General features: G+C 44.8%; 1 protein-coding gene across 1 annotated transcript in view; it reads left to right on the top strand.

The window, feature by feature from the left end:
• LOC138249423 (olfactory receptor 52D1-like) overlaps window positions 1-20,308 on the top strand; it is a 144,994-nt gene that overhangs the window by 116,981 nt on the left and 7,705 nt on the right. The window lies entirely within an intron of this gene.

Here is a 20,308-nt window from a genome sequence, read left to right as displayed (position 1 = left end):
TATGCCTCACACATCAAACCACTAATTGTGCTTTTGAAGACAAATGTATCTTTTAATGGGGAAGCTACATGTCAAGAACCTTTTGAGTGATAAAGCAACAGTTGGCAAGTTCTAATATCCTCAAATCATTTGATGCAAAGTATCATGGGAGATCATGACTGTTCTTACCCAATCATTTGGTAACGTAGTAAACATTATTGGCTATGCTTCTAGGGTGTTGAGAAGTGCATTTTTCCACCATCAAAATGGATGGCTGGCCTGTTGGTGGACCATACAGAAATTTCAGCCATATGTATGGAACAGAAAATTCAATGTCAAAACAGATCATAAACCTCTGGTGTTAATCCTGAATAGGGGTAAAAGTAAAGATGAGACACCTACAATTTCTGGACAGTGTCTCTTTGATATAGTATTCCTTTAAGATGTAACAGCTGATTTTCTTTCCAGCTTTTGCACTTGAGGTGGAATGTGCAATGGCAAGGATCTATTTGAAGAAAATTGTTTGATTGTAGCACTTGATCTTGAGGTTATATGTGCAATTTTAGGGTCAGAATGGAGGTTGGAAATGTTGGCAGATGAGAATATGAAATTAGTCATTAGGTATGTGACGAATGGGTGGCCCACTGAAAGATCGATTGAGAGTTCTTACCAACCTTTTTGGAAAGTCTTGGATGAGTTGTCAGTAGAAGATGGACTGGTGGGGACAGAGAAATTGGAGCTTTCTGAAGGTTTGAGGGACAGGTTGATAAAGGGGGCCCAGGAGACCCACAAGGGGCATTTGAGATGCACCTTTTCTTAAAGGCAGTAGAGGCAAACATTGTGGTGGCCCTCAACAGACAATGAAGGTTAACTGTTTTGTTGGAATGTATGTTATTTGTGCAAATTTAGAGAAGAGTGTTGGTAATAAAAAAACCTCCCTTACAGCCTATTGAATGCCTGTTTAGATATTGGGTGCTGGTTGGTATCCACCAGCTTGGTCTTTTCAGTACTTTACTTAGTCAATGATGGTTTACATTGGCTGTTGTTGATTGTTATTCTAAATGGCCTGAGGTAAAAAAATTATCTGAGCTGGATGCCAAGGCTGTCATTGAATTTTTGAAAGATATTTTCCTTTGGGAAGGATTGCAAATACTTGTTTCTGATAATGACATGCAATCAGTAAATGATGAGGAAAATAGTTTCTAAAATCCAGAGATGCTAAGCGTTTGAAAACGTCATTATATCATTTCCAAACCAATGGTCAGTGTGAGTGCATGGACTCGGTATAAGTTCAATTAATTCAGTGGGCTACTGCCAACAAGTGTGTTGTGATGAATGATGTATGTTCAATGTTATGGTTTTATCATATCATTCTCCATTCATCTACCCATGTTTGAATTGCTGAGAGGCAGAAATTGTGCTTCAAAGGTTTGTCCTATTTGAATGAGTAAGTCGGTAATGTTTAGTGTGAAATTGGAGGAAAATGATGCCAGAGTGAAAAGAAATGTAGCATAAGCTAAGTCCAGGAAGAAGGAAATGTTCAACATTCACAACCGTATAAGAGAGGTCAAATTGTTGTAGGTGATGTGGTGCGCATTAAGAAAAGTAATTATGTGCAGATAGAGGGTGAGAAATGTAGTGGTCCTGTGGTGGTTGACACGGTGTGTGGTAATGCGGTCAGAAGTGATGGTTCCTATTGATAGAATATGGGAAGAGTGGAGAGATGTAAGTTTGGTTCAATTCTATGGGTTTGAGTGTTGTTAACAGAGACAGAGTGTGTAAAGGTAGTGAGGGAGTAGTCGTGAATGGTTCTTTTTGTCAAGGGATGAGAGTGGTGGATGAGGACAGGGACTGTTATTCAAGTTGCCAGGAAAGTTACAGTTGTGATGTTCGCAGGACCATTTGTGTCAGGTGTGTGCAATTTAGGTTCAGGAAGTAGTCCATGGGTTCATTAACTTGTGTCTATTTGGAAAAATGTTCATGTGAACGTACCTATTCCCTTGTAATTAGGTCCCAAGGTTTATGATAATTCAGATATTGCTTTTATAACTACCAAGATTTTTGTACATTGTTTTATTAGATATCTAGTTTTATGTTACCGGTATTTTGTTTACTTTATTTTTTATTATGCTTTCATTTTATTTCCTTTGTTTTGTTGTTTGTTATAGTTTTGTTTCCCTATGGGAAAAAGTAATGTAGCGTCCTAATGTTACTAGGTGGGTTTGGATATCAGTAAAATGTTATTATGTCAATGTTGGAATGTTAATATGTCAATGCTGGAATATTGGGAGCAGTGATTCTTTGTCAGTTGAAGAGGGGCTGAAGGCTGCTACTCGAGTCTTTTCAGGTGTGGCAGCTCCACAACAAAATAAACTTCTAGTTTCTTTGTTACCCTACTGCTTTGGTCTCAGCTGTCTTTGGATAAGACACCAAAACACAATGCTAAAGGCCCAATTCACAAAGGTAAAGATAGACCTGAAGTCTAAGATTAGACCTGAAGTCTAAGTTTACTTTTGTGAATTGGGCCTTTAGACTTCATGGCTAAACTTAGACTTCAGAACTAACTTTATCTTTGTGAATTGGGTCCTCTGTCTACAAGAAGGAGGAGCCCAGCGTGGGATCATCATGTGTTCAGTTGTCTTTTTCTCTCTTGTAGCTGTGCTGGAGTTTTCCACATGACCGGGCCTTGTATCTTAAAGCCTAATCAGTTTCTTGCCAAATTCAGAAAAATATTTGGGCCTAAATGTTGTAAAAGGCACACTCACTCCACCCTCAAATCATCTTCTCTACCAGCCCACATCCCCAGCTCTTCATGGTTATCTGTTCATGCACAATACACTTTCTGAAATTTGCTGTGGTTAAATACATCCAGCACTTTTGACATATACATTTGCAAATAGATTATCCATTTAAAATGGCCTATTAATGTGCATCTCACTTCTGGGGAGCTGCTGGGGTTATTATATCCTACACCTTCTGACTTATACACTTTGCAAATAGAGCAACCATTTAAAACACCTCTTCATGCACATTTCACTTCTGGAAACTTTGTTGGGTGATCATTTCCAGCATTTCTTTAAACAATTTAAAATTCAATAGTAATGTAATATCATAAACCAACATTCTTAGAACACAAATGATGCATTCATTTTCCTCCTGGATAAATGATTCATGCATTGACTCTTCACTAATGAATACTACATGACTATAGACGACATGACTGTAGAAAATTAGAGATATGCACATGAATAGAGCAGCCATTCCAAACATCTTCTCATTCACATTGTGCAAGAGTTATTTATCACCTCCAAGAAGAAATAAAGCTATCCACCTCATGCAATTGTGTTTTTCATTCTTATTTTATTAAACTGAACTTTTTATATCACACATGTAGTGTAATTTTCATCACGTTGGAAGACAGCAAGCTCCAGTATGTTAGAAAACTATAAATGGTTATTTATTTAATTCATGACACTTTTTTATTACACACATGAATGCTTTTGTAAAGCATGAGTAAACAAACATTGTACCACCAAACATAGCACCAGACATACATAAAAGGGACATTGCAAAGCTGTGCTAGTTGATATAGATACACTGAATACAGTTGTATTAAAGTAACTACAATTTGTAATAGTCTGTTTTAAGGTAAACCCTTTTCTTTTTAATCTACGCAACTGTCACTTCATAAACTGTATTACGAGAGCATCATTTCCTCTTATGTGTTACATTGCTAACATGTTTTCAAAGCCTGCCCCTCTGCATCCATCACGCAAATAAATTAAACAATGTGCCCTGCAGGTAAATAATACATTATCTTGGATATGGTTATCCTGGGAAAATATTCTTCCCCATGTGTTTCTTTTTAAACGTTACCACATTAAATGAGACTGTAGAAACCAGTGCAAACCACTCTTATTTTTTGTTATTAACCAGGCGACTTATATTTGCTTAAAGGCATGCACTAAACCTGATCTCAAGACGTATTTACCCACCTTTTGCACTGAAAAATCAAAACAGCTCACATCATTGACATGGCTGGAATTTAAGTTTTTCTATATTCTATTCGAGGTGAAAATGGGTCTGTGTGTGTCATACTTGCCAGCATCCTGTGGGGGCCCCACATAGGCACTAGCCACACCTTTGTCTCACACGACTGCATCCATTGGTTTGCTGGGATATCTTGCATATACAGAGGCACTGTTCTGAGATACATTGTAACTCCATCACGTTTGTGACAGAGAAACCTCATCTGCCAAACCCTAAATCAGACTCTCTGTTCTTAAAACTCTTATTTGAACCATTTAAAGTTGCATTCTTGTGCTCCTTGGTGGTGCTTCTGTAGAAGACACCTGCAGAAAATAGCACATTGAAAGTTTGATTGCAGACGCGGCCACTCTATTAGGGTGGAGGCGTGTTTCCCCGCCTGCTGCCAGTGCTGCAAAGGTGGAACATAAAATGGTAATAAAATGAATGCATTACCATTGTATTTTCCCTTTCCCCAGCAAAGCCTTGTTTTGGGGGTTGGGCTACTGCTGCTGACTAGCAGCAGGGGAGAGGCGCTCACTCCACCAGTTTAGAGTGCGCATGTGAGGCTGGCCGACTGTCTTGCAATGGCCAGCCTGACATGTGCACCTTAAACCTCTCCACCTGGCTGTCCATGACAGCCGGGTGGAAAGCAGGTAGAGGCCCCTAGTGCCTGCTGGAGCATCGAGGCAGTCCGCTCAAGCCAATTCTGGAGCTGCCCTAATGCTGCTGAACATTATTAGCAGCTGGACTGATGTGGAGAATAGCTGCAAATCAGCGCGACAGACTGAACCAAGGTGCACAAGGACCGGAGGAGGTGGCTACCACATTGGTAAGTACATTTTTATTTTTTTCAATCTTTTGTCTCCTAGGAAAGGCGTACTCACTTTGATGTTCAGACCAGGTGCAGATGTTCAGACAAGCATTCATTTACAGTTTCAGGACTGTGTAACTCTTTTTTTGAGAAATGCATACTTTACAATTTGTTATGTTTGAACTATCTGCCACAGTTTGCAGACTGCATTCTGTGCCTTGAAATAAATGTTATTTATATACATGAATATTGTAAATTCAGTTCTGTCAGACTGTTAAGTATAAACTTGCAAAACAAAAGATTTTCTTATACGTATATCTCTCATCACAGTGTCACTAAAAGGTTCTTTGATAGCCTAAAGAGCTCTCAGTTACTTGCTGTTTGTGTGTTTAGCCACTAAGGGGGTCATTCCGACCTTGGCGGGCGGCTACCGCCGCCCGCCAGGCGGAAACCGCCATGCGGCCGCCAATGCAGCCGCACTCACGCGGCCCCCATTCCGACATTCCTGCTGAGCCGACGGGCGCAAACCAAGTTTGCGCCCGCCGGCCCAGCGGGAATGAGGCCGCAACACAGGAGCCAGCTCCGAATGCAGTTGCACCCATCGCGCTTTTCACTGTCTGCTATGCAGACAGTGAAAAGCTGGCCGGGGCCCTGTTAGGGGGCCCCAGGACACCCCTTACCGCCAGCCTCTTCCTGGCGGTGAAAACTGCCAGAAACAGGCTGGCGGTAAGGGGGTCATAATCCCCAGGGCAGCGCTGCTTGCATCGCTGCCCTGGCGGATTATCCCAGCCGGGGCAGAAACAGCGGAAAACCGCCGGCCCCGGCGGAGCGACCGCGGCTTTACCGCCGCGGTCAGAATAGGGAAGAAAGCACCGCCAGCCTGTTGGCGGTGCTTTCAGTCATTATAGCCCTGGTGGTCTCGGACCGCCAGGGTCAGAATGACCCCCTAAATGGCCTGGCTTTTCCAACTGGAACTAAAATGTCCTGTGTGAATTATGATTGCCAGCTACTCAGTTGTTTAACCCCTCCACTGCCAGGCCTTTTACCCCTCAGGTGCCAAGCCCTTATTTGGCTATTCAGGGCAGGTCGCGCTTAGGCCGTCATAATGTTTTGTCCACATAAGCTACCCATGCCAAATTTGCACCCTTTTTTCCAACATCCTAGGGATTCCAGAGGTACCGAGAGTTTGTGGGGACTAAGTAGAAGAAGGCTTGGGGTTTTTTCCCTGAAAATAGAATCAACAAGGGGTTTACAGTGCTAAAATCACAATCTTCCCAGCTTTCAGAAACAGGCAGACTTGAATCAGAAAACCAAATTTTTGGCATTTTTCTCGGGCATACCCCATTTCTACTATATTTTGTGCTTTTATCCTCCTTCCAGTTAGTTATAAAAATGGGTTACAACCAATGCAGGATCTCAGAAACCTAAATATTTCTAAAAAGTAGATAACACTTTGAATTAAGCAAGGGGTCATTTGTTTAAATCCTACAGGATTTTCCTATAGAAAATAATAGCTGAAATTGAAATTGGGGTAAAAAAACAGCCATTTTTCTCCCGAATTTAACTTTTTCTGCAATGTCAGATTTCTTAAAGCAATATACCGTTATGTCTGCTGGACTTTTCTGGTTGCAGGAATATATAGGGCTTGTAGGTTTATTAAGAACCTTAGGTACCCAGAGCCAATAAATGAGCTGCACCTTGCAATGGGTTTTCATTGTATACCAGGTATACAGCAATTCATTTGCTGACATATAAAGAGTGAAAAATAGGTATGAAGGAAACCTTTGTATTTCCAAAATGGGCTCAGGATAAGGTGTTGAGAAGAAGTGGTTATTTGCACATCTCTGAAGTCTGGGGTCCCCATACTAGCATGTGAATAACAGGGCATTTCTCAAATAGTCGTCTTTTTAACACACTGTCTTACATTTGGAAGGAAAAAATTTAGAGAAAGACAAGGGGCAATAACACTTGTTCTGCTATTCTGTGTTCCTCCAAGTCTCCCAATAAAAATGGTACCTCACTTTTGTGCCTGCGACAGGAAAAGCAACATGGGCACATAACATTTTTACATTGAAATCTGGCATGTTTTTTGTAAAGTGCCTAACTTTGGATTTTGGCCTCTAGCTCAGCCGGCCCCTAGGGAAACCTACCAAACCTGTCCATTTTTTAAAACTAGACAACTAGGGGAATCCAGGATGGAGTGACTTGTGGGGCTCTCACCAGGTTCTGTTACCCAGAATCCTTTGCAAACCTCAAAATGTTGCCAGAAAATCACTTTTTCCTCACATTTCAGTGACTGAAAGTTCAGGAAACTGAGAGAAGCCACAAATTGCCTTCCACCAAGCGTTCCCCCAAGTCTCTTGATTAAAATGTTACCTCACTTGTGTGGGTAGGCCTACTGCCCGTGACAGGAAATGCCCCAAAGCACAACGTGGACACATCACATTTTCCCAATGAAAACAAATTTGTTTTTTGCAAAGTGTCTAGCTGTGGATTTTGGCCTCTAGCTCAGCCAGCACATAGGGAAACCTAACAAATCTGTACAATTTTTTAAACTGGACACCTAGGGAAATCCAGGATGGGGTGACTTGTGGGGCTTTCACCAGGTTCTGTTACCCAGAATCCTTTGCAAACCTCATAATTTGGCCAAAAAAAAACACTTTTCCCTCACATTTCGGTGACAAAAGGTTCTGGAATCTGAGAGGAGCCACAAATTTCCTTCCACCCAGCTTCCCCCCAAGTCTTCCGATAAAAATGTTACCTCACTTGTGTGGGTACGCCTAGTGCCCACGACAGGAAATTCCCAAAAACACAACTTGGACACACCACATTTTCCCAAAGAAAACAGAGCTGTTTTTTGCAAAGTGCCTAGCTGTGGATTTTAGCCTCTAGCTCAGCTGGCACCAATGGAAATCTACCAATCCTGTGCATGTTTAAAAACTAGACACATAGGGGAATCGAAGATGGGGTGATTTCTGGGGCACTCACCAGGTTCTGTTACCCAGAATCCTTTGCAAACCTCAAAATGTGGCCATAAAACACCTTTGCCTCAAATTTCGGTGACAAAAATTTCTGGATTCTGAGAGGAGCTACAAATTTAATTCCACTCAACGTTCCCACAAGTCTCCCGATAAAAATAGTACCTCACTTGTGTGGGTAGGCCTAGTGCCCGTGAAAGGAAATGCCCCAAAACACTATCAAAATGATCAAATACAAAACTACCTGTTTTTGCGGGGGGCACCTGCGTTTTTGGTCCTCAGCAGCCATATAGGGAAACCTACCAAACCCAAACATTTCTGAAAACTAGACACCTGAGGGAATCCAGGGAGGTGTGACATGCGTAGATCCCCAGTGTTTTCTAACCCAGAATCCTCCGCAAACCTCAAATTTAGCTAAAAAATCAAACTTTTCCAACATTTCTGTATGGGATCACCGCACCAGGACAAATTCCTACCACTCAACATTCCCCTCAGGTTTCTGGTAAAAATTATACCTCACTTGTGTAGGTGGGCGAAGTGCCTGTGACAAGGAAGAGCCAAAAACATGTTAAAATTGAGGGGGAACCAAAGCGGGTCAAAAAGGGCAGTTTGAAAAAAAAAATATAGGCTGACAAGTGGGGCAGAATTTTTATCGGTATAGATGAGACAATGATGGTTGGTAGGAATTTTGTAGAATCCTGCAGATTCCAGAAGGTTCCATCACAAAAATGTGGGAAAAAAGTGTGATTTCCAGCAAAGTTGAAGGTTTGCAGGGCATTGTGGGTAAGAAAATGGTGAGGGGTGCATGTGAAGCACACCAACTTGAACTCACCCAGATGTCTAGTTTTCAGATGTGTCTAGGGCTTGTGGCTTTTTCTACATGGCAGTATCCCAAAGTCCAAAAAGTACAGCTCTCACCATTCCAAGTGGGACGATTTTGAGAGTTAGACAAGCTCTCATGGCCCAAATGTAAAACCAAAACACAAAATATTCAAATGTCCTCTTGCTTGCTTTTTGTTAAGATGTTTTAGTGTGCGGGGGAGAGCTGAAAGACTATTACCCTCTTTAGTTGGGGTTGGGGCATACCCATGCCCATACTGGTTGGTAGCCACCACGCCACAATTTTTGTATTTTTTTTTTATTCCCTGGCATCTAGTAGGTTTTCTGCCCCCCCGGGGGGTAAATCAGGGGTAATTGCCCCATCTGCCCACCGGTGGGCAGAAGAACTTTGTCCCCATTTAATTTGAGTGGGGGTATGGTGATATCCCCACCCTGTTTAAAAAAAAAAAAAAAAAAAACTTCCCTGGTCTCTGGTGGGCTTTCTGCCCCCCTTGGGTGAAGATGGGACATCCAAAATTATGTTGATCTGCCCCCAAGGGGGGCAGATGTGGCCTACAGTAATGTGCCCCTATGGAGCGCGACCCATGCCCAAGGGGCTGCCCCCCCCAAATAAAACACACATATACACCAATCCCTGGTGCCTGATCGGCCTAATAAACATAGGCCAATCTAAAATGGCCTAAAATAAATTTGTCCCCCAGGGGAAGTACCCTTTCCTAAGGGGTCGCTCCTCTTGGGTGAAATCAATGCAAAAAAATCCCATGGGGGCAGATTGGCCTAATAAAAATAGGCCAGCAAGAAATGGCCTAAAAACAATTTGCTCCCCCAGGGGAGCAACCCTTGCCTAAGGGGTCGCTCCCCAGGTATAAAAAAAAATAAAAAAAAGATTCTTGGTGTCTAGCGGTTTCAGCCCCCCCCCGGTGATAGATCGTCCCAATTAGAGTAGGCCGATCTGCCCCCCGGGGGGCAGAAAAGGCCTAAAAATAATTTGATCCCACGTGGAGCAGCCCTTGCCCAAGGGGAGAGTTCCCTTGCGTGTAACTGGCCTAAAAGAAAATCCCTGGTGTCTAGTAGTTTCTGCCCCCTTTGGGGGCAGATTGGTGTGATAAAAATAGGCTGATCTGCCCCCAAGGGAGGAAGAAATAGCCTAAAAACGATTTGCCCCCCCAGGGGAGCTACCCTTGCCTAAGGGGTCTCTCCCCACATATAAACAATAAAAAAAAAAATTAAGAAATGATCCCTGTTGTCTAGCGATTTCTGCCCCCCCCGGGGGTAGATTGGCCTAATTAGAAGAGCCTGATCTGCGCCCGGGGGGCCCAAATGGCCCAAATGCAGTTTTCCCCCCAGGGGAGCGACCCTTGACCAAGGGACCACTCCTCTTATATGTAAATATATGAAAAAACAAACTCCCTTGTGTCTAGTGGGCATTTCTGCTGCACGATCGTGATTGGGCAACAGAAATGCAGAGAGCGATATCAAAGGAAAGGAAAGGCCTTTTCTTTCATTTGATGACTCTCTCGCCCCTCCACATGATCGGAGGAGAAATGCAAAACCATTTCTCCTCCGATCCGCACTGGAAGCTGAGCTTTCATTGCGGAGGGGGCAGCCTCTGATGAGGTCAGTGTGTGATTGCGTGCTGACGTCATCAGATGCCACTGGAGGGTCGGGGGTGGAAGGAGAAGCAATTCTCCTTCCATCGCTGCCGTGGGTTTGGGGCAAGTACACTGACATAATGGTTACATCCGTGGCACCTCAGCGTTGTGCCACCGGACATAGCCATTACATCCTTGGCACCCAAGGGGTTAAAGTAATCAATTGACGCCTTCATTATGTAGTGTCTTTTTGTAATTCCAACGTGTAGTTGGATTTTCCTCCTAGTTTCCTTTTTGTGGAAGCCAGACAGGGGAACTGTAATTGGAACTCAGTAGGGGTTTGGGGGAGAGGTGGGGTGGCTGTCATGGTCATGATGTACTAGAGCGCGTGCACACAAAATCAAAACCCAGTTACAACATGTACCAATTCAAGTCCTTTCAAATAAGCGCATCAAAAAATAAAAATGAAGGATCTCAGGGGTATATATTTTCTCTTGCCTGCCCAGTTGAAATCTCCATGTCCCATTTCAAGTCAATTGAGACAGAATTTGATCGACATTCCTCATCTCTAAATAACAGGCGTCTCAGTGCCTCTGCAGATGCACAAAATACTCTTGTTGTTCCTACAAACAGCTGCAGTACCCAGTTGTTGACCCTGCAAAGAAGCACATATCCTCTTGTATTGTGGGTGCTGTTTACTTGCCGTCTGAGGAGTGTGTGCACTTTAATGCACTGTCACATAATATTAGTGCTCTGCTTTACTGTATAATTTTATTAACACCCCTATACAAAAACAAACAAAAAAAGATGCTAAATGCTTCTAACGTGAGATACATTAATTTCACCAGTTTTAGTCAGACTTGAGGCCATCTTAGTCCCACAGCTTGAGTAATCATACTATAGTCTGGCCTGCCAGATAATACTGGGATGTGAGTGTGTCAGTATGTACTGACACCCTCACACCCCAGTATTATCTGTTAGTTTCAAAACATGTTGCAGCTAGACACTTTGAAGCTTATTCACAAGCCGTTTGCACCCCCGGTGCATCACTTCTTCCCATATAAAAAGTGACGCACGTGCGGTGCATAGGGCTTGTAAAAAGCCCCTCTGTTTTTTACTCATCTTTTTGTCTTCTTATATAATCTCATTTGAGTTGGACAGTAGTGCTTCATCCTTCTTTGAAAGACTGTGGGTAGGCCCTTAAGTGAAGCTTTTCAGACATTAATTTGAGCCTTCTTTGTCCACTTTGTTTAACTTTTTCATCACTGATCCTTCTACATCTCTGGAAATAGTTGTCCCTTCGGTTTTCACCTGCAGCTTTACCAGCTGGAGCCCTCTTCTTAAAAGTGGCACAATTTTTCTGATATGGATCCTCAATATACCATCTATTTCTGCCCCATTCATAATAGGAACTCTCCATAATCTCTCTATAGGGAGACACATCACCATCATTTTTTTCTGAAATCATTATTCTGGAATGCTTCACCAGGGGAGGATGAAATGAAGCTTTGCTGTCACTCTATCCACATCTCTGTTCAAAGTCATCCTCTTTTTGTAACATTATTGTGTGAAAATATGTGAACTGACTGCTACATAGCCTTTTTTGATGTACATGTTTATTGTGTTTTCATTTCTGATGGTGATTTCATGCAGTGTAGGAGAGGCACATATCCAACTTCTGTGATGTTCGATGACTTGACAATAAACAAAGATCACGTGACACCTACCACGTACATCCGTGTAGGCTTTCACCAATGATGCAGTGTGATGAACATTAGGCACAAGCCCAATGGTCACCCCATGGAACACTACTTTTCTCAGTCGTGGATAATGCGTTAACCTAATGATGGCTTTCTTGATAACATGTACAGTGTTTCATCTCTGATGTTGCCATAGTGCTCCTGTAGAAAAGTGAGTTCATACACAACTTCCTTCTCTTAAACAACAGTAAATTTAACATTCTCAGATTCAAAACTGTCCCTTATGTACAGGTACTGAATTTCAGTTAGAGCAATCTCCCAGTCCCCCTGCAGATGGATAGACTTCACTGGCTTCATTATTAAATTTGGAATTTGGCTACTAGGGAAGCATCAGAGAAAAAGGTCTTGTCCCCATGGTGCTTCGATGGAAACTAAAGTCTCATTGCTCATGTCATTTCCTTTTTCATCCTTTAATTCTTGTGCAGGAACCCAATGCTTGCATTTATTAGGCGTCCCCTTCTATTTATCTAGGCAATGGCTTTGACCTTTCATAGCCATTTCTTTTTCAATACAGTACAATTCTTCTGGATCCAGTTTTAATTTGTTTATATCGCTCCGCTGTAAAAACATCCATTTACCTCCTCTCCCTCCTAATCTTTGTAGGTTAAAACCTCTAATGGTAACATGCATAGAAATCTTGTCTATGAAAAAAATGTAGTCTGTAAAACTCTGGTTGTAGCACTTTTAAAAGCTATTCTAATGTAAACAGCAACAATGTTTTTGAACTGAAGTGTTGTTAAACATATAACCATTGGTCTCCAAATTTTCGGCTAGTTTTCTGGAGCTTTTTTCTACATTTGAAGTCTTAATGATTCTATGGCTGCAATTGTAACTGTAAATAAAATTGCAAGTAGTCTATGTAATGAAAAGTATTGAAAGCTGTAAAATACATCAACACTCAATACTTAAGAATTCTGTATTACACGCATCCACAGAACAACAGCCGGCGGCAGATCATTCTCCCACCTCGCTGCCAAGACCTGGAACACCCTCCCCATCCACCTGCGGCAGACCCAGGACCTGCTAACCTTCAGGAGACACCTCAAGACCTGGCTGTTCGAGCAGTAGCAGCTCCCCTACCCCCCCCCCCAGCAGCTTGAGACCCTCACAGGTGGGTAGCATGCTTTACAAATGATTGATTGATTGATTGATTGTAGAACCTTTCTACAACATCTTCCTTATCTTTGTTGTTTGTGACAATATGTTTACCCTATACTGATTCAGCATAGTTCTTAGGGCCATATTTACAAACATTTTGGGGCACATTTACGAGAAAGTGGTGCATTGGTCCCAATGCGCCACTTTTCTTGAATCCCTTGAATCCAATGCGTGCATTGTGCCACTTTGTAAATATGGCGTGGTGATTTTTGCCTCAATGAGCCACATTAGCGTAGAAAAATATTACGCTAATGTGGCGCAAGGAGGCACTAGCGCCTTGTAAATCTGGCCCTTAGAGTGCTCAAATGTTTGTTGCACTCTGTGGAAGCCATTGAGTTTGTAGCATATGTTTCATAGCAAACTTTATTGAAAATCATCAACCACCACAAGGCAGTCATGATTCAATTGACTGAGATCATCAATTTTATAGCTACACACAGTTGTACAACCCCACCTTTAAGCACAAGTTTGTGACTGCCTCTATAACATACAAAAGTGTGTGATACTAATCAATCTCCTCATTGTTTATGAGTTATTATCTTTATCTCTTTTGCTGTTTAAAAAAAACTTTTTTTCAACCTCAACCTTCCACATTATTACTCTCCTTGAAATCTATTGCTTAAACGACCCCAGGTTTTGCCGAATAAGGATGACATAATTGCTTTCCACTTTCTAGCTTCACAGCCCTCTTCTTCAGTATCATATATGAGTCTGCACTAGAATTGAGCTCCATACTATCACTGGAGGCCTCAACAGCCAAATCTTGCAGGTTACAGGTATTGTCCATAAAAAGTACCTGTGTTTGTGAAGATAAGGCACCTCTAGTGCCATGGGGTAACAAGGGGGGCCCCGTCCTCCTTGCACTTAACGGAGGCCTTGGGCTGATGTTAGGGGGAGGGGTGAAGCATGCACCCCCTCTGGTTTTTATATCGGGCCCCTCCTAGGGCCACAAGGTGGAACCTTGGGGTGTGGGGGTCCACTGGCAAGGCTTCCGCCCTGCCCACGGTCCCAAAAGACACAATTAGGGCCCCGGTGGGGCGGGGGGAGCCTTCAGTGAGGCTTGCTTCCCCACCGTCTCCTTCCAACAAGCACAGACCCCGCCCGGGCCGCAGCAGAGGGCAGGCACCAGAGTGGGTGCCTGCTTGTGCCACAGGGGCGCTCCTCAGAGCGTGCTTTGCCCATGAGGCATGCCAGGAGCACACTTGCTCCTTTCTTCACTTTGGTGGTGCCCCGGGGGCACAGGACCTGGCGCACGTTTGCCGCGCTCATCTTTCATGAACGCCCAGGTCGCAGCGGTGATTCTGCCCAGACGTGGATTGGAGTCAAGCTGCAAAACACCAGAGTCATAAGCACAGAGAAATGCTTACTTTCTAGAAGTGGCATTTCTGTAATACTAATAAAAAATTCACTTACACAAGTAAACAGCACTCTTCACTACCATTACAACCATACCAAACTTGCCTACGCTACACCTCATAAATCAGACAATAAACCCTACACATAAGGCAGGGCATTTCCAATACAATCCTATGACAAGGCAGCACTCACAGCAGTGAGAAACCAAATTGGCTGTTTGTCACTACCATGACAGGCCACGCTACCAGGCATGCGTCCTGCCTTCTACATACATAGCTCCCTGCCTATAGGGCTAGCTAGGGCGTACCTTAGGGGTGACTTACATGTAGTAAAAGGGGAGTTCTGGGCCTGGCAAGTAAATTTAGATGCCAGGTCCCTGCGGCCTCAAACTACTCAAGCTGGCCCTGTGCTAGCAGGCCTGAGACAGGTTTGAGAGGTTACTTCAGTGAGTGGCGCAAACAGTGCTGCTGGCCCACTAATAGCATTTAATTTACAAGCCCTGGGTATAGGGATACCACTGTACAAGGGACTTACAGGTAAACTAAATATGCCAATTAGGTATAAGCCAGTCATACCAACGTTAGAAGGGAGAGCATGTGCACTTTAGCACTGATCAGCAGTGATAAAGTGCTCAGAGTCCTAGAGCCAACAGCACAAGGTCAGAACAAATAGGAGGAAGGAGGCAAAAAGTCAGGGAATGAACCTGCCAAAAGGGCCAGGTCTAACACTTCAAAGAAATGAAAAATGGTATGTACATTGAAACTGATTTTCTAATAGTGATTCCTGCAAAGTAGGAATCTCTATTAGGAAATTCCCAAATAAGAAATCCCATGCCATTGTGTCAATGGTCTGGTTTTGCGTTTCCCAAATAGTGATTTACTAATAGGAAATCGCTATTTGGGAAATGTAAAACCAAGGATGGCCATAGCAAAAAGGCCCGCCGGAATGTACTTAAAAAATAATGGTGCACATGAGCACACATATGCCCAAGGGGCATTTGTGTGCTCAATTGCAATTAAAAAACAATTTGGGGTGCCTTTCCTTAAAAATTGCACATGGTTACCATCAACTTGAAGTCAATGGTAATTGCATTTCTTAAATGCCCAATTCGCATTTAGAAAATGCTTTGTACATCTGAATAGGAATTGCAATAGATAATCCCTATTTTCAATTTCCTAGTCAGAGGATCCCAAATTCCGATTTGCACTAGGTAGAAATCACAATTTGTGATTCCCTAAAGGGCTTTGTAGAGCTGAAACCCCATTTTGCATTTCTTAACAGCCCGAAATGCAAACTGGCTTTGCACATCTGGCCCTTTGTGCACTGTGCTCGTGCTGAGTAATTTCACATTGGATTTAATCGATCAAGCCTCAGATCATGGAGGTCAGAAATTCCAACTTTTGAAAAAGAAAGCAAATATGTTAGGTCTCTTTGTGAATGGCTTGTAAAAGCATTATACTGACCCTCTAAAAGGGACTTTGAGAGCAATGCTGAATGAAGCCACAAAGACCTCAGATCACAACACTGAATTTGAGAATAAAAAGTAATTCAGTGACTGCTGGATCCAAGCTACTGCATAACAAAATACCTGTGATGGCCGCCAACAAAGGGTCTGAAGGCAGCACAGAAAAAAATGGAGAAAAAAACAGCCAATGCTATAGATATCTGTGAGAGAACTGGGCTGAGTGATGAGCCTGATATTCCTGCTATGGACTTGCTGGAATTGTTATGCTGACCTGTTTCTGGTGTAATGTGACATACATGTACTGAAGTTCCTTTTGATGGGAATGACATGCTGATATGTTTTTATGACTTGCCAAATGTTTTATAATGTTCCTGGTATGGGCATTTATGATATTTCTATGACAAGTGCATTTCTTTAGTAATGTGATTCCTGACTACTGCTTACGTTTCAGAATAATAAGTCATCTGTGTGTTATGTGTGACTACTGCTGGTTTCTGCAGAGTAACTATGGCATAATGTTCGGACAACTGCTAAGGTAGCAGGGTATTACTGACATGTTGGGTCTGGTCTTATTATGTTGTGCACAATACAGTTTATTTTTACATAACTTGGTGTTGTATTTTCTTTGTGGTGGAGATAGTGTGTCATGTGTGTTGTGTGTGTTGTGCAAACCCTTTACACATTGCCTCTGGGATAGGCCTGACTGCATGTGCCAAGTTACCAAGGGGGTGACCAGTGGTTATCTTCGACGTGTAACTCCCTTGCCCTGACTGGAGGTGGTGGATTCTGCCTGGCTTAGCTGCATACCCTAACCAACCAGAAACCCCATTTCTAACAAGAAGTCACTATTTAGTAAATGCTAAATTTAATTTTAGTACATCCGGCCCAAAGAGAACTGACTTCAGCCTACATTCACTTCTCACCATGCCACCCAGCATCCTGCTCACTGTATACGCTTTGATACAAATTTGTACCTATCATTTTATACACCTTGAGACATGTGGCATTATAGCTAAAGTTGTCAAATTCGAAACTGGCGAACAAGTTTGGAGTCCAAGATTTTGACTCAACATTCTGTTATTCTGGGCAAATCACTTAGGTGGTCATTACAACCCTGGCGGACGGTGTTAAAGCGGCGGTAAGACCGCCAACAGGCCGGCGGTAAAATGTTTGCAATTACGACCGTGGCAGTAACCGCCAACAAAGACAGCCACTTTAACACTCAGACCGCCACGGCGGTACAAACAAACAGTGCGGCGGTCACCGCCAACAGACAGGCGGAGGACAATGTACCGCCCACACCATTATGACAGGCCAATCTGCCACCTTTTCCGGGGTGGATACACAGCGGATAAAAACACGGCGGAAACAGGAATTTCGAAGGGAAAACGCTCACCTCTACACACTCCACGAGGAAGGAGGACACCATGGACCCGGAACTCCAAATCCTACCTGCGATAGTCTTCCTGCTCCTGTACCAGGAGCACCAACGCCGGCGGCGAAGACCACGGTGAGTACTGCACCTACGACACAGGGGAAGGGGGAGGCAAAAAACAGGGACACACACACGCAACACCCCCACCCCCACCCTCACCCACTACAACACACACACTAATACATATCTATACATTATAGTTATATCCCCCAAACCCCCCGGAAGAATGCAAAGACAAAAGGAAATGAGTGTAACCATTGTAATATATCAAAATGCAGTACGCAAAAATATACATATATACACTATCAACAAAATATACACCAAGAATAGTAGTCCAGGTATTGCACCACTCATAGTCCGTGGACCACTGGGCCCAAAATGCATGGGCGAGGCCCAAACACAATACAAGATCAAAACAGAGAGAACACTGCAGGGGCATCAGATAGAAATACAACTGGCCCCTCAGGGGGAATGGAAGGGGGGGCACCTCAGTCGGATGAGTGCACAATGCCAGATCAACGAGGGGGCTCCATGCCCATTGATGTATCCTGGGGAGTGCAAAGCCACAGTCTCTAAAGTCTCTACAATGTGTGGTTTGCCCACTGTTCAATCCTGGGGAGTGCAAAGCCACAGTCTCTCAAGTCTCTACAGTGGGTGGCTTGCCCACTGTTCAATCCTGGGGAGTGCAAAGCCACAGTCTCCCAAGTCTCTACAGTGGGTGGCTTGCCCACTGTTCAATCCTGGGAAGTGCAAAGCCACAGTCTCTCAAGTCTCTACAGTGGGTGGTTTGCCCACTGTACAATCCTGGCGAGTGCAAAGCCACAGTCTCTCAAGTCTCTACAGTGGGTGGTTTGCCCACTGTTCAATCCTGGGGAGTGCAAAGCCACAGTCTCCCAAGTCTCTACAGTGGGTGGCTTGCCCACTGTTCAATCCTGGAGAGTGCAAAGCCACAGCCTCTCAAGTCTCTACAGTGCGTGGTTTGTCCACTGTTCAATCCCCGGGGAGTGCAAAGCCACAGTCTCTCAAGTCTCTACAGTGGGTGGTTTGCCTCCTGTTCCATCCTGGGGAGTGCAAAGCCACAAGCAAAGCCACAGTCTCTCAAGTCTCTACAGTGGGTGGTTTGCCCACTGTTCAATCCTGGGGAGTGCAAAGCCACAGTCTCTCAAGTCTCTACAGTAGGTGGGTTGTCCACTGTTCAATACTGGGGAGTGCAAAGCCACAGTCTCTCAAGTCTATACAGTGGGTGGTTTGCCCACTGCTTTATCCTGGGGAGTGCAAAGCCACAGTCTCACAAGTGGATGACAGTCTCCACTGGTTCTGGAGGGGGCATTGTGCCCAGAGTGCTTCATCTTGTGAAGGACAGATGGAGTGGATGCATGTCTCCACTGGTTCTGGAGGGGGCATTGTGCCCAGAGTGCTTCATCCTGTGAAGGACAGACAGAGTGGATGCATGTCTCCACTGGTTCTGGAGGGGGACTGGTGCCCAGAGTGCATCACGCACCCCGTCACGGTCCAAGTTGCGTCAGTGCCCCTGCTGCTCATGGGCTAGCGGTGTTTGAGTTGGCGGTGCCCTGTTCAGCGGTGCTTGATTTGTTGGTGCCCTGTACAGCGGTGCTTGAGTTGGCGGTGCCCTGTTCAGCAGTGCTTGATTTGGCGGTGCCCTGTACAGCAGTGCTTGAGTTGGCGGTGCCCTGTTCAGCGGTGCTTGATTTGGCGGTCCTTCATTGCCCAGCTGTGGCTGGCGGGGCCCTTCTGGGCAGCGAGGATGGGGCTGGCGGTGGCCTCCTGTGCAGCGAGGATGGGGCTGTCGGTGGCCTCCTGTGCAGCAAGGATGGGGCTGGCGGGGCCCTCCTGGTCAGCGGGGATGATGACGGGCTTCTCCGCCGTGCTGCTCCTCCCAGAATTGCCAGGTTTCTTGTGCCCCTTCCCCACCTTGGGAGGAGTCAGAGCTGAGTTCACACTCCCACCAGGACCCCTGGGAGCGGCTTGGGTGGCTGGAGTCTTCCCCCTCTCCCGCTGGGCACTGGCCAACTTCTGGTGCTTCACGGGGGGGACTGGCTGTGCTGTGGCTCTGTGCCACACTGGCTGTCCTGGTGGCCGGTGTACTCCACATACCTGTGACAACAGGCACCACTGGTCCCGGAGATGTTGTGGCTGAGGTGCTACTTCGGGACCTATGAGTTGGACGGGGGGGAAATAGGTCAAGGCTGGACAGGAAAAGTTTTTTGGACAGACTGGGACGGGAAGCTGGAGGGGGTTTGGGAGTGGAGGAAGAGGTGGTGGTTGTAGGAGGTGTACGTTTAGTGGCTTTGGGTGCAGGTGCATGCGCTGGAGGCTGTCGTGAGGTGAATGGCTGTTGGGTGGGTGTGTGCCTGCGTTTGTGTAGTTTTGGAGTGGGCGTCACTGACACACTGGGAGAGGACACAGGGGACGTGTGTATGGTAGTGGGGGTGGTGACTGCACGTGAGTGGGGTGTGGTGGTAGGTGTGCTGGTGAGGGACGTAGTGGCTGTAGAGGTAGTGCATGCAGGTGTGAGTGTAGACGAGACTGGGAGGGAGGAGGGAGACGACGAGGAGGGGGACACAGTGGAGTCAGTGGATGTTGGTGTGTCTGCATGTGTGTGATGCTTGCATGAGTGCCTGTGGGATGTGTGCTGCGTATGTTTGCCTGAGCTTCCCTTGTGTGGTGAGGTGTGTGCAGGCTGGTCTGATGGTGTGCTTGGGATAGGAAGAGGTAGAGGGGATTGAGTCTGGGTAGAGGAAGTTGGAGGGGGGAGGCTAGACACAGGGACAATGGCTGCCATCAGTGCCGAGGCTAGTGTTTGAAAGGCTCGGTGAAGGGCCGCCTGACCAGAATGAATGCCCTCCAGGAATGCATTGGTTTATTGCAACTGCCTTTCTACACC

Source organism: Pleurodeles waltl, chromosome 8, assembly GCF_031143425.1.
Source record: "Pleurodeles waltl isolate 20211129_DDA chromosome 8, aPleWal1.hap1.20221129, whole genome shotgun sequence".
In the NCBI taxonomy this organism is placed as follows: domain Eukaryota; kingdom Metazoa; phylum Chordata; class Amphibia; order Caudata; family Salamandridae; genus Pleurodeles; species Pleurodeles waltl.
Note: the sequence above shows the minus strand (reverse complement) of the source record. Positions and strands in the feature narration are given on the sequence as shown.